Below are 14,170 nucleotides of genomic sequence, written 5' to 3' on the forward strand. Positions count from 1 at the left end.
AAAGCTATGGCTGTTGAAGAAACTACTGTACCGATGGGGGCTATTTATAGCCCAAAGTGGGGAAGATGAATCGACCGTGGTGTACTGGTACGGCTATTACCCCTGGGTTTAATTAGGAGGAGCGTGTGGGTAAAAAGACGGAAGATGAATATGCGGATTCCAATTGTGTGGACGAGAAGGTGAAAAGTGAAGGGCAAAGAAGAGATTTTGGTTCACCGCCCGAACGGGAAGCGAGACAGCAGTGCTGAGAAGGCTGTTCGGCAGCGTAATCATGACAGGGTTTAATTTCAAAGTAAAAGGACATTTTACTCTGAAATTGGGGGCATGTATTAACACCAGATTTTAACACGTGTCAAGGTTGAGTGTTGCAAAGGGGAAAATGTTCTACTTGGGCTGGAGCGGTGGATTTGGCAGGGTGATCGTACATCGCTGATGGAAATCCTGTTGACAGAAGGAAGGCAGAGTTGATCGGATATTTTGGCTTCGGTTTGGCAGGGAATATTCTATTTAGAGTAGATTTTGTTTTTTAAGTTAGAATCATGTTTGTCATATTTGGCTAGGATTGTGTTAGCGTGGGGTATAAATATGTGCCCCCGGTCATTGTAGAAGATTGATACACATCCACCAAACAAAAATTTACTCTTCTTGCAATTTACTTTTTCGCCGGCGGCTTCGCCATCTTTTATTTTTTGCGAATTCTTTCAAGCTGATCAAGGTCGCCTCACATTCGAGCGACTTGGTTTGCTGGTAAGTTTTCGTTTACCGAGTAAATTTGAGTTTGACCTTCCGGGCGTATCGCTGTGGCTTCATTCAGATCTGTTTAAAAGTTATGAAGTTTATCTAAGCTTTGATCTCGAGCGCATCGCTATTTTCTCGTTTATATCTATTCACAATTTATCCGGCTTAGCAATCTGTTTAATCGGCTATTAGTTCTTTCGTTGTAACGTTAAATCTTGAAAAGCTGATTAGATCGGTTGTAAGCTTAGCTTTGCTCATATCCATACATTCGTGGGTTTGTGCATTGTTTTCTGGCACGTGTTGGCTTTAGATCTAGCCGTCCAGTTGCATACCGGTATCGGCAGGTTGCTGCCGATTCCCTGTAGATCGCTTTTAATACACACTTATTCTATTCGATCTGTTGTCCTTTTCTGTATCGGCAGAGCCTTGCCGATACGCTGCGTGAGAGTCATTCGAAAATCCAGCCGATACACTCTCGTATTTGATAGTTTGCTGTTTCCTTGTCAATTTACAGGTCAAATTGACTGACACGCTTTGGTTTGAATCAAGTGCAGTCCAAACTTGGCGTATGGGGCTCTCGGGTTTTGGTGTGTGATCGTTTCGCGTCAACACACTAGTCTTGTAAATATATGTATAATTTCTTTCCATGGTATTCTTATTATATTGTTCCCACCCTTATTGATCTTCTAATATTTTTTTATCTTGCTCTTTCTTTAATATTTTGTTTTATTTCTCTCTTATCTACTATTTGTTCGCAGTGCCAAATTATTTGTTCACAGTGTAGATTAAATTGTTCTAACATGTTAACTCATTTTACCTGATATTCATTTTCCATTATTTAGTTTATACAATCAAATATTTGTGATGTTTAATATTTTGTTCATTGTACATTATTATTTGTCCGTTGTGTTTAATTTTTTATTCTTAAAATTAATTATTTGTTCGTGTTGTTTAAATATTTGTTCCCAGTATCCAGACTTAATTATTTTGTATTAAAGAAAATGTTTTTAAAAAAATATCGTGCAAACATAGTCAAGTGTGGTCTTATTTTGAAGATCTTGTTGTAAGAATTACAATGGTGCGATCGGAATTTAATTTAGATGTACAGTTGAAGATTTATAGATTTTTTAAACTTGACCCATTGCACATGGGTGATGTCATCAATTTTATCCCCATTTGGATGCGTGAATATGTTCTTGCAATATCAGATTGTACTTCTCCAATCAAATTTGTGCATTTGATTATTAAATAGGTCTGAGATATAACCCAAAATTCTATTTTTATTGGTGGGAAAAATTAATTACTCCTACTTCGGGTGATGGTTGGTGTAACTATCACCAACGATAAATAACGGCACCCCCCGGCGAGGGCGCAGCTAGAGCGGTGCGGGCATACCATTCGCACGAAGTCACACCGTCACGCGTGGTGTGGGAGCAGCGGAGCAGCATGTGCGCAAGAGCTCAAGGCCGGCATCCTCAAGCCCCACGGCAGCAGCAGGGTGCCACTGAATCGAACTTCCCCCCAACAAATTGAAGGCTGTTCCCGTTTTTAATATTGATTGAACTTCTGACACACACAAGTCGAGCTCGTTGGCTTCCAAATCGAACCTACCACCAGCCAATTTGAGGTCAGCAAATCATCCACCAGCCTCTTTCACGCAATTTTTCAGAAAACCCATCCACCTTTTATGAAATAAAAAATGTGTTTTGACAGTTTGTAAAATACAAAGAAAAATATAGAAAAAGATGAATTAGGTTTTGTTTGCTTCGTTAGGATAAAAGTATTAAATCTGGACCGATTGTGATCAATCAAGAGCAAAGAATGATATGCTAGTAAATATATTTAGTCAAATAATATGTTTAAGACTTTTTTCTTTCCACATGTCGGAGCCCGAGAAAATTCAACCACCGCGAACAATATAGTACACAAACAACTAAAACATTCAGCTCTTGTAACGATAAAATTGAGATATATATTATACCTCGCTTTTTAATAAATGTTGCACACTACATTGCCTACTAAATACATATTCCTAACCTTCAGATTATCATAAATTTTATCATAAATATATTGAACATTTAACAATACAACAACAAATGAAAAGAAGGGTTACTTTTGCCTGGCAACGCCGCGCATTGTTCTCATGGGTATGCTTGCTGGTTGGATGAGAAGAGAGAAAATCGGAGACAGATCCATCCCTAGGCATTTAGGTTTAGGTTTAGTAAGTCCAATCGGAATTCCAATCGATGCTATATGCTCACGCGTCGCGACTACGAGGCCCGGAATTCTGGTGATCGCATTGTCTGATTCTCGGGCTTCCTTCCTCTTCCTCGCGCCGGGCGACGCCACGACTGGTGAGCGCCGAGGCAGGGAGGCTGACGGCTGACGGCAGGCGACACGCAGACGCAAGTACACAACAGTTTGGCCAACTGGCGGTGGGCAGCCAGCTGCTCGACGGCGACAGGAAGCAGCCAAGCAGGACCAGGAATCCTGAGTCCAGGATTTAGGGCATATTTAGTTCCCAAAAATTTCTTATAGTACCCATCATATTAAATTTTCAGACATATCACTGTTGGAGTATGGTACATTGTTACCAGCACGTTAGTGCCGGTCAAATTGGAGCCGGCACTAACGTGCATGAGCCGTACAAAGCGGGTACGTTAGTGCCGGCTAGAAACTCCAGCCGGCACTAACGTGCCATTCCCCAACGGTCAGCCCGTCTGCCACAACGGTCAAAAGACACGTTAGTGCCGGCTGGGGATTCTAGCCGGCACTAACTTGGTCAATTGCATGTTAGTGCCGGCTGGTAGATCTAGCCGGCACTAAACGTCCACACTTAGTGCCGGCTAAATCCACTAGCCGGCACTAACTTGCCCCGTATAAGCCAGGCACTCCTTCTTCCCCAGCCCGACCATTTCATTTGGCCGAGCTCCTCCTCTCTCTCATGCCATGTTAGAGGGGAGGTACTGCCCATTTCCCCCCAAATTTGTGAGGATTTCACCCATCCAAGTGCACCAAAGGTTAGTAGCTTCTTCTACTCTTCTTTCACGGTGTTTATTATTTGTTTCATGCTTTCTAAATAAAGAAAATAGTGATTTTAAGGTTGAGAAAAAATGAGCATAATTATCCAATTTATTCATTAATTTGAGTAAAATAGAATCAATTTGTTACTTTTTAGAGAAGGTTTTCTAGATAGTTTGACTATGACACATTTAGAGTAATTTTTTTGAATTATTTCACGGGGACATGTGTATATGTTATTATGCAAAATTTTAAGGATTTTAAGGATGAGGAAAAATGAGCATGATTTATTAATTTGTTCATTAATTTGAGCAAGGTAGAATTGATTTGTTGCTTTTTATAGAATGATTACTATATAGTTTGACTATCACACATTTAGAATGAGTTTTTTTGAATTATTTCATGGTTACATGTGTATATGTTATTGTGCCAATTTATTTTGCTATTTAGTTTAAATTTACTAGATAGGTGGTCTATGACACATTTACATTTTTTTTGAATTACTTCATAGTAACCTGTTTTTAGGGATAATGAGCATGATTTTTTTTTAATTTGTACAGATGGACCGGCAATGGATGCACGGAAGCCGGAGCACCTCGGCGTGGATTTAGGGTTTAGATTCTTTTCTCAAAGCGGCAATGGCAAATAGGTCGCCAAAGGGTTTAATGTGTTGTCCATGCAGTGTTTGCGAAAATAAAAAGAAATTCCGAAAAAGAGATACTCTATGGAATCACCTGGCCTTGAATGGTTTCATGAGTAACTATACCCTTTGGACTAAGCACGGCGAAGTTGGAGTTATGATGGAAGATAATGAAGAAGATGACGATGGTGATAACAATCTTCCAGATTGGGCATGTGTTCATGAAGCAGGTGGCTTTCAAGATGAACCAATGGACGAGGGTGAAGCAAATGTTGCACAAGAGGATCCACCTGACGAGCTAAGTCAGGCGTTGCTTGATGCACAGAAAGACAGTGAGACTGTGAAGGAGGCATTAAAGTTCGAGAAGATGTTGGAGGATCACAAAAGGCCGTTGTTCCCTAATTGCAAACCGGAGCAAAAGAAGTTGGGTACCACGCTGGAGATGCTGAAATGGAAGGCAACTAATGGTGTAACCGATAAGGGATTTGGTGATCTATTAAAGATTGTAAAGAACATACTTCCTGAGGGTAATGAACTGCCGTCAACAACATACGAAGCTAAAAAGATGGTTTGCCCTCTTGGATTGGACGTGCAGAAGATTCACGCATGTCCTAACGACTGCATCCTGTATCGCGGCGAATACGAGAACTTGGAAGCTTGTCCTGTTTGCAGCGCATTGCGGTATAAGATCAGGCGAGATGATCCAGGTGATGTTGATGGGCAGCCGGTAAAGAAGAGAGTTCCCGCAAAATTGGTGTGGTACTTCCCTATAATACCACATCTGAAGCGCTTTTTCAAAAACAAGGATAACGCCAAGTTGATGCGGTGGCACAAAGAAGACCGTAAGGAGGATCACATGATCAGACACCCAGCAGATGGGTCCCAGTGGAGAAACCTTAACCGAGAGTATCCTCAATTTGACAACGACCCAAGGAATATAAGATTTGCTCTAAGTGCGGATGGAATGAATCCGTATGGTGAGTTTGGCAGCGCTCATAGTACATGGCCCGTAACCCTATGTATGTTCAACCTTCCTCCTTGGTTGTGCCTGAAGCGTAAGTTCATCATGATGCCGGTGCTTATAGAAGGGCCAAAAGAACCTGGCAACGACATTGATGTGTTCCTGCAACCCTTGATGGATGATCTCTTACTACTCTGGAAAGAAGAAGGTGTACGTGTGTGGGATGAGTATAAACAGGAGTCTTTCAACCTCCGAGCTTTGCTTTTTGTATGCATCAATGATTGGCCTGCACTTGCAAAACTTTCGGGACAGTCGAACATGGGATACATGGCCTGCACCCACTGTTATGATGAGACCGATAGCATTTATTTGAAACACTGTAAGAAGTGCGTATACATGGGCCATCGTCGATTTCTTCCTACCGATCACCCCCTAAGAACCGAAGGGAAGCATTTCAAAGGAGAGCCTGAAACTCGTCCTAAGCCTCTATTCCGTAATGGAAAGCGTGTGTTCTCGATGATCAAGGATGTGAAGGTAGTATTTGGAAAGGGTCCCGGTAGCCAACCTGTTCCCAAGGATGACCAGGGACATGTTCCAATGTGGAAGAAGAAGTCTATATTGTGGAACCTACCTTATTGGCAAGTCTTACAGGTTCGCAACGCAATTGATGTGATGCATCTGTCGAAGAATCTTTGCGTGAACCTACTAGGCTTTCTGGGAGTGTTTGGTAAGTCAAAAGACACATTGGAAGCAAGGCGCGACATGCAGCAGCTAGCAGGACGACAAGGCTTGCAACCCGAGAAGAGAGACAAAGGATGCCACTATTTAAAACCTGCCAGCTATAATCTGAGCAAAGAGGAGAAGGAAAGTATGTTCGATTGCTTGAATAGTATCAAGGTCCCGTCTGGGTACTCCTCAAATATACAGGGCATAATAAATGTGAAAGAGAAGAAAATCCAAAACTTGAAGTCCCATAACTGCCACGTCCTGATGACACAATTACTTCCGGTTATACTGAGGGGTGTTCTACCGGAAAATGTGAGATTGGCAGTTGTAAAACTTTGTGCGTTCATGAATGAAATTTCGCAAAAAGCAATTAATCCAAATAATCTAATAAAGCTGCAGAAAGACATTGTCGAATGTCTTGTCAGCTTCGAGATGGTCTTCCCACCTTCCTTCTTCAATATTATGACACACCTTCTAGTTCATATTGTGACAGAAATAACTATCCTGGGTCCTGTTTTTCTACACAATATGTTCCCTTTCGAGAGGTTCATGGTCGTATTGAAGAAGTACGTGCGCAAACGTTCTCGCCCAGAAGGATGCATTGCTAAGGGCTATGGAACAGAGGAGGTCATTGAGTTTTGCGTTGACTATCTTCCTGATCTCAATCTGATTGGGCTCCCCTTGTCACACCATGAGGGGCGACTAAAGGGAAAAGGCACACTAGGAAAGAAATGTAATATGAACATCTCTTGTAGTGAATTCAGCCAAGCAAACTTCACGGTTCTTCAGAATTCATCCAAGGTGGCTCCCTATATTGATGAGCACATGAATATTATACGGTCTGAAAATCCACAGAAGAATTTTGCTTGGATTACACGCCAACATATAAAAACTTTTGACGGCTGGTTCAGACGAAAATTATTGGGCAACAACACAGTTGATCAAGAACTTCAATGGCTGGCCAGGGGACCATCAATAACCGTACAGCAATACCAAGGGTACGAAATCAATGGGTATACATTTTACACGAGAGCTCAAGATAAAAAAAGCACCAACCAAAACAGTGGTGTCCGTATGTGTATAGTAAACAGTAATGGAGAAAAGAACAACTACTATGGTGTCATAGAGGAGATATGGGAACTTGAATATGGACCCATAGTTGTCCCTCTGTTTCGTTACGAATGGGTGGCTGGAGGAGGCGTAACAAAGGACCGGTATGGGATGACCATAGTCGATTTCAAAAAGATTGGATATAAAGATGAGCCATTCGTTCTAGCCAAGGATGTGACACAAGTGTTCTATGTGAAGGACATGTCGAGCAAACCGAAGAAAAAGTCGGATAAGACGTCTCAAGCAGACAAAGCTGGAAATGAGCCGAAACGGCACATAGTTCTTCCAGGTAAAAGAAAAGTTGTTGGAGTCGAGAATATTTCGGACAATTCGGAAGATTATGACCAGATTGATGACCTTCCTCCATTCTCAGTTGACGTTGACCCCAGCATCCTCTTATCCAAAGAGGACATGCCTTACTTACGCCGTGATCATGTCCAAGGCACTTTCATCAAAAGAAAGATTATCAATGTTCCAGTAGACAATGATGATGAGTAGTACTTTTATATAAATTATATATTGTATTTTCTCATTAAGTGATGTAATGTAACGCACCACGTCGTATTTGTCTCAATTCTCGATACTATTCGTCCAATTAGGACACAATATCATCTTCAGATAATATTATATTTTTGCATGGTATAAATATTATTTACTTTCGCTAATTTTGCATTACTAGGAGTGTTGAAACATTAAATTACAAACAAATAATCAAGTAATTTGCGAATTGATTACATCATTGTATAGGCTATTACTGAAAAGACTTTTGAATATTTTTGCATGGATCAATCTGAATTTTTTTTGATTTATTACGAATAATAGAAGCATACTAACATATAAACCCTATAAACTACACATAATTGATAATAGTAGCATATTTGTTAATTTACTTCAATTGCTATTATTATTGTGTAGATATAATTACTATAATTATTGTGTAGCTAAAAAAATTAAGATATAAATTTTTGTTGTATTATTTTAATTATTAAGCCTATTATAAATAAATTTATGAATATTAAAAATTTATTGTAAATGGGAACTGGCATGCCGAATTTATAATTCCCGCCAGATGGGACACGTTAGTGCCGGCTGGTAATACCAGCCGGCACTAACCGAGCACCCCCCCAACAAATTACCCCCTTCGGCGCCGCCCAATTCTGATCGACGTCGCCCCGCCGCCCCGACTTCTTCTTGCCGCCCCTGCTCGCTCACCCGCGTGCGCCGCCGTGTTCTTCCCCGGCCGGCGCTCGACCGTGGCCAGCCTTGATGTCGTCCCCAACCCGCCGTTCCTCCTCGTCGTCCCCAGGCCGGTCGCCCCCACGCCTCGTCGTCCCCAGGCCGGTCGCCCCCACGCCTCGTCGCGGTCGCCCGGTTGCCCCCACCACCCCGGCCCCGACCATGCCGCCCCTGCCTCCATGACGTCGCACGTGGTCTCCGCGGCGGTCGCCTGGTCCGGGCGAGGCGAAGCAAGGTGCAGTGGCCGGCGTCGCACGTGGCCTCCCTCGCCAATCCCGCCGTACGCTCACCTGGTCCGGCGAGCCGAAGCCAATGCTCCCTTCAGCGCTGCACGCCCCAGCCCCAAATCACGCCCCAAGTCAGGTTTGATTTGGGCACGAGTCTGCTGCCCATCGTAATCCGGCTAGGTAAATTTATTGATCCTCTTTTTTACTAGAAAGCTACTAACCTGCAATCCGCTTGATGGAAAATAGATAATCTGCAATACACATGCTGAATTGCTAATAAGCTTTTAGCAGTTACACATTGCTCATTTATCTGCAATACACATGCCTTCTTTCCCATGTAAATTCTAAACTTTGCTCACTACTCTTTCTTTTCAGCAAAAATCTGGAATAATGGAGAAGAAGAATAAGATAGTAGAAGAGTGACAGATTGCTGCAACCACTTAGCTCACGAGATGACCATCTATCTGCACTTGTCTTTCCCTTTGTCCTGCTAATTTAGTATCAGGTAAACACATCTTACTTACATGCTCGTAGACACATTTTATTGTTCATTTGCAAAGAAATTAAGGGAAGGTGTGCTCTTTTCCCTTTTCCCTTCCATTCTCTGCATGTACACTTATGCTCTCTCTTTTTATTATTTTGTTTCTCAACAGGTACTGAAAATTCTCGTATTTGGTTGAGATCTAAACTAGGCATAAGGTTAGTTTTTTACGTTTCTTAATCCAAGTAATTTCATAATCCAAGTAATCTCTGTATTGATCAGACAAGATATGCATTCTCAGGGTAGCAATCACTAATGTTGATCTGCACATCTTTCCATTGCAATATGTGATATTTAGCGCAAGTAATATTTCAATGACTTGACTCCATCTAGAGATGTTCGGTAAAGCAAAGAAAATAATTCCACATGAATATATCCTTAGTTACTTGTTAAACAATGTTGAAATTACACCATCCGGTCACAAATATAAGTAGTTTTAGGATTGTCCAATGTCAAACTTTTTTAGCTTTGATCATCAATACCTAAAAATGCAAATAGCTTGCAACATAAGGTATTAAGGTTGATGCTGTTAGATTCATTATGGCCTAAATTATAGTTCCAGCATGTGCTTTTGCAATTGACTCAGCTATCTTGAGTACTTGACTATACAAACTGTCTAGAAATGTTGTTGTAGACTTTGCCATTACCTTGAAGGTTACATGAGCATGACTAATATAAAGCTACAACTTGCAAACAACACCTGAAGTTTTTTTAGAATGTAGCATGTGCACCTTGTGAGAATATATGCAACAGCCAGGACAGTTGATAATGATCTCACGAAAGTTATCAGGCGTGTTTTCACAGCTTGGCTTGCTGCTGTAGGCAACACAACTGGATCCAAACCCCTGTTATACATTGCATGGACAAAGAGAAAGATAAGTAACAGAAAACAAAAACTACAAAGGGTTAAAGCCCATTTGAACCACATAAATTTTGCAGGAACTGTAGGCAGGGCAATTACTATGGGAAACAGCAAGAATTTTAACATTACAAACAGGCCAATTACTATGGGAAACTGTCTACGGAATGTAGCCAGTGCAAGAGCATGACCAGGCTTCAAATTGAAATTCCAACAAATTAGCTACTAAACTATATTGTTTAACTTGTAGAGTTGCAGACTAATCCGCAGGTTATACTTTAGTAATGAATATTTTAAAATGGACTACAATATGGTATATATGTGTCATCATATGCCAAAACATTAAATTTAGTACCATTGTTCTCTTATTATCTAACTTCAACAGGATACTGAAGAGGGAAGAGGAACCGGAAGACCTCAACACTTGTAACAGGAGGTATGAGTCATCGCCCTACTAAATGCATATTATTATATGCTCCCCTTACCAACACAGTGTGAGATGTAATATGTACTCTAGACAATTGTTCTCCAATATCCTGATTAACTGACTTTGCAGTCATGCAAAAATAGAAGGATCAAAATTACTGTATGTTTGCTCTACCGCGTCAGTGTAATCATGGATGTTGGGAACATCCTCCGCATTCAGGAACTTAATAAATAATTAATGGTACAAGGGGAACTACCTAGTCAGTGCTACTGATGCGCTCTTGACTAGAGGATTTTCCTGCAAAGGAACTGGCAACGCAAAAGTCCTAAAGCCCAGAGATCTATATTTGTTAGGTGTATAAAGCATGGGCCTGTAGTTACTCTCCAACACATTAGGACCGCAACAGTCTTGTCTCTGCAAAAAAAGAAAAAAAAAGAAAAAAAGAGTTACTCCTAATATGATGGGAGCAAAACCAGTGAACTTTTTGTCCAGTTGGAGACCGACAGGCTGTATGCTCATGTAACTCAAAATCTCAAACCAACACTAAAATGCCTCTTCTTACGGACTAAGGTCTAAAAAAGATAAGCAAATTTGAGCAAATGCCTCTTCTTTCAAACTAGGTCTTAGATCCATCAGCAAATTTTGCAAAACAAAAATAGGTTTATATAATACCATGATAAACACAGAGTTATCTGTACAGCTACAGTTGAGAAACAGACAATAACAGACAAAAATAGTTGAGAAACACAGAGTTATCAGTCTAGGCAGTATGATATAGTATGTGGCTTTAATAGATGCTTTGTAACTGCATATAGTATGTGGCTCCAGTATGATATAGTATGATATCATAACATGATATAGGAATCATAAGGAAGGAACAGGATAATCTTTAATTTAATAGATGCTTTGTAACCTCATATAGTATGTGGCTTGCTGTTTTTTTATTGTTTCAGGTAGTGGAAATGGATCCTACGGACAACCAAGACGAGTTAATGCACGACCTCATTCGTGATAGTACTGCGTATGTAGCTCCAGAGTTTGATGAGGACGAGAACGATGGCAGCCAATTTTTAAACTTGCATTATCATGGCGACGAGGACCAAGATATTAGTGGGGAGGAAGAAGAAAATGTCAAGGAAGCCGAGGTATAAAAGTTTAGTGATTCTTTCAGGTATCAGGATAAACGTTTCTCAATATATATGTTAGGAGCAAGATATTGTTTGTGACACATGCGGCCCAGCTACGAACTATTTGTGTTATGTTGCTAGCTTTGTTGATGATTTCAGTCCTTATGTAAGCAGTCGTGCTCCAGCTAAAAATTCTTATGAATGTTTCAGTCAATAAATTACCTAATATCATGATAATTTTCGATCTGGAACCCTTGCTTGCGGGTTATGCAGGTTACGCATACCTGCTGCGACGTCCACTAGTTGCTAGCAACCCGCTTGATAAATTTGCGATTCTTTCAGGCATCAGGATCGACGAAGCCTAAACGGAAACATGGCTCCAAGAGGAAGATGGTAGGATGTACGACCATCACAGAGATCAACAAAGCAACCGGCTAGCCACTAGCCCCTGGTCAAATTAAGACGACATTTGTAAATCAATTGGGATATCTTGTTAGGGAATCCATCCCCATAAAATACAAGCTTTGGAAGAGAAATAAAGTCTCTGATCGACCTGAAGATATCATGCCAGATTCAGAGAAAGAATTGTTATGGAAAGAGGTGTCGTTGCACTTCAACTTTCCCCTAGGCAAAGCTGACAAAGTAAAGGGATGGGCATTTAAGAAGATGGCAACTCAGTTCGGCTCGTTCAAGAAAAAATTGGTGGCAAACTTTGTCAACAAGGGCCTCACACCAGATTTTGATAAAGTCTGGAAGAAGCAACGAGAGTGGTGGAATGAATTCGTGAATTACAAACACAGTGCTGACAGCATGGCAGCCTCGATTCAAGGCAAAATAAATGCTAGCAAAAAGAAAAACTTCCATAGACTTGGGCCTGGAGGTTATAAGGTTGCTATTCCGAAATGGGAAAACATGGAAAATAATTTAATTGTAAAAGGAATCGTACCGCAGACCTTGAGTTGGCCCAAACGAGCAAGGTATTACTTCTATGCTCATGGAGGCACACTAGACCCCGACACTGGAATGTTTGTGACAAGCGACGTACTAAGAGAGGCTGCCCAAAGACTCGAGGACGCAATGAGGCGTACCGAAGAAGGAACCTTCCAGCCCAACAGAGAGAATGACGAGCTGACTTACGCTCTTGGGAATGCGGAACACACTGGATGGACCCGAGGCGTGGGCGTAGTTCCATGGAAATATGGCTTTTCCGGAGATCTCGAAACCTACCGAAGCCGATGCAGAAGCAAGGCAGTAGTGGCAGAGAAGATCTGTAGCTTAGAAAACCGGATAATATCACTTGAGGCAGCAGTTGGGCAATGCTCGGACCAACCAGCTGCCAATGTGGAGATCAGCCCCCCTTCTCAGCATCGTAGCAGTGTTGCTTCCACGGAGCACCCTAATTTGGGTGCCGACAGGCCGAGGGACCCCATTGACGAAATCACCGTTAGGACCCAATGTGAGCTTCTGGTTCTTTATGGGAAAAAGCTCAAAGTTTGTGCTGAGGGTTATGCGGAAGTCCAAGAAGAGGGCGGGACAATACATTGCCAGCCGATTCCTGAAGGATTCGCCAGAGTCTTTGTTGACCGAATTACTGAAGAACGCTGGGAAGACATGGACCTCCCGATCCCTATAAGTCCTGAAGAAACAGAACTACAACATGCCGTACACACATGGATCGCGTGGCCAAAGCGCGACATAAGATTGGTGCAAGCAGACACAGATTCCGCTCGGTGCTCAAGGCAAAGATCACCAACGCCAGCTGACAGGAATCCTAGTGTTGGCCCACCTTCTCCACCGCCTGCACGGGACCCCAGCATGGATCCGCCATCACCAGCCGCACAAAGTGAGCCAATTCCGGCATCATCACCAGCCGCACAACAGAATCAGAGTCAGCGACAGAAGGCATACACGGTACCTTCGGTCCAGCCATCTCAAAAGCAGCAAAGAAAGAAGAAAAAGAAGGCTCCAGAAGAGGAAGAGGCAGAAGAATCGTTTCAAACCTTCTTGCTGAAGCGCAAGCTACTGAGGGAGGCTGCGAACAAGAAGCCAGAAATAGATCCAGTTGCAAAGGCACATTTTGTTAAACACTTCATTAAAGATCCCACCAAGGTGAAAGAAAGAGAGTCGGATTATGATCGGCAGATCAGAAAGTGCTACAGCAACCCCAAGAATCGCCTGATTAATGCAAAGACCGTACCCCAGCTCGGAGAGCAGTCAAAACAATCGATCCCTCCGTTGATAGTGCCGCATGAAGACTGTCCCGATGAATCAAGAGATCCGTTGACCATGGCTGGGATGATATTGCAAACTGATCTAACAAGGGCTCAATTGCTTGGGGAGGCCCTACAGAATGCCTGCGGTTGGAAAAAGTTTGTACTTGGTGAACCTTTAATATGGCCAGAGTTGCTACCATTCCTACCAACGAGAATGACCGTGTTACACAAATGGTATGCCGTGCAATCTAAAGCTAGTAAATTAGAGATGTTCTCAGCTCGGATTAAAGATGAGCATTTCTGGCGGGGGGCAGATGATGTATATATCGAGTTTGCATCACTCT

At 42.0% G+C, this 14,170-nt stretch overlaps 1 long non-coding RNA gene across 1 annotated transcript; it reads left to right on the top strand.

Moving 5' to 3' along the window:
• The first annotated feature begins 8,861 nt into the window (after nucleotides 1–8,861).
• LOC120660457 lies at nucleotides 8,862–11,669 on the top strand. The gene is made up of 3 exons (XR_005669609.1): nucleotides 8,862–9,164; nucleotides 9,313–9,358; nucleotides 11,440–11,669. It is a non-coding gene; the product is annotated as an uncharacterized LOC120660457 (long non-coding RNA).
• Nucleotides 11,670–14,170: the final 2,501 nt, after the last annotated feature.

This window comes from Panicum virgatum, chromosome 2N (genome assembly GCF_016808335.1).
Source record: "Panicum virgatum strain AP13 chromosome 2N, P.virgatum_v5, whole genome shotgun sequence".
NCBI lineage: Eukaryota > Viridiplantae > Streptophyta > Magnoliopsida > Poales > Poaceae > Panicum > Panicum virgatum.